Consider the following 1,475-nt stretch of genomic DNA (forward strand, 5'->3'; position numbering starts at 1 on the left):
GCCCATAGGAATACATGGGGTTGACCTGGGGAGCGAAAAAGCCCATTGGCATCCGTGGGGTTGACCTGGGGAGCGAAAAAGCTCATTGGTATCCATGGGGTTGACCTGGGGAGCGAAAGTGCCCGTTGGAATACGTGGGGTTGACCTGGGGAGCGAAAATCCGCATTGGTATACATGGGGCCTACCTGAGGAGCGAAGATGCCCATAGGAATACATGGGGTTGACCTGGGGAGCGAAAAACCGTCGGCATGCATGGGGTTGAGCTCATGAGCGAAAATCCCCATTGGCATACATGGGGTTGACCTGGGGACCAAAAAAGCCCTTTGGCATACGTGGGGTTGACCTGGGGAGCAAAAGCGCCCATTGGAATACGTGGGGTTGACCTGGGGACTGAAGATCCCCATTGGCATGCATGGGGCTGACCTGGGGAGCGAAGAAGCCCATAGGAATACATGGGGTTGACCTGGGGACCGAAAAAGTCCATTGGCATACATAGGATTGACCTGGGGAGCGAAAGCGCCCATTGGAATACATGGGGTTGACCTGGGGACCGAAAAAGTCCATTGGCATACATAGGATTGACCTGGGGAGCGAAAGCGCCCATTGGAATACATGGGGTTGACCTGGGGACCGAAAAAGTCCATTGGCATACATAGGATTGACCTGGGGAGCGAAAGCGCCCATTGGAATACATGGGGTTGACCTGGGGACCGAAAAAGTCCATTGGCATACATAGGATTGACCTGGGGAGCGAAAGCGCCCATTGGAATACATGGGGTTGACCTGGGGACCGAAAATCCCCATACGCATACATGGGGTTGACCTGGTGCCTGCCCCCCCCACGGAAGTCCCTATGAGGTTTTTGAAATGGGCCTTGCACGGGCCTTCGATCCAGGGAGGCGGACACTTTTGGTGGTTCACCCCGGTGGCTTGGCCGGGTGCCACATCTGCAATATTGCCAAGAAAGGTTCGCGGAGATTTTTGGGGACACGTTTTTCAGGACCCTAAATGCCCATCTTCGGTTCCAGAAGGTCGGTCATTGGAATCTTCGGGGCAGAACCGTCCTGTATTCAGGGGCCAAAACCGAGTTTGGAGCCAGGTTAACGGGGAGCTCCGGAAAGGGCCCGGAGAAGGCGGCCAGGCCGGGCGAGAGTTCCAGGAGCTCGGCCACAATTCCAGTTTCATCCCGGTCAAGGGCTCCATGGCCGGGCAGGCCGGGGGCAGCTCCAAGGGACCCGGCAGGGACCCAGGCCTCCGGGGTTGGAGCCCAGGCACCCCGGCGAGGGGCGGACGTCCCGGGCTGAGGCGGTGGGAGCCCGGGCAGGCCTCCGCGGGGCAGGCCAGGCGGGAGTTGCAGGAACCTGGCCACGATTCCGGGTTTGCCCCGGTGCCTTGCGCGGAGGCAAAGGGAGGCCGGGGGGCCTTCGGCGCGGGGGGCGGGCTGCTCCCGTGGGGGAGACGAGCCACGCTGGGGG

Source organism: Alligator sinensis, unplaced genomic scaffold (assembly GCF_000455745.1).
Source record: "Alligator sinensis unplaced genomic scaffold, ASM45574v1 scaffold2307_1, whole genome shotgun sequence".
NCBI classification, from domain to species: Eukaryota; Metazoa; Chordata; order Crocodylia; family Alligatoridae; genus Alligator; species Alligator sinensis.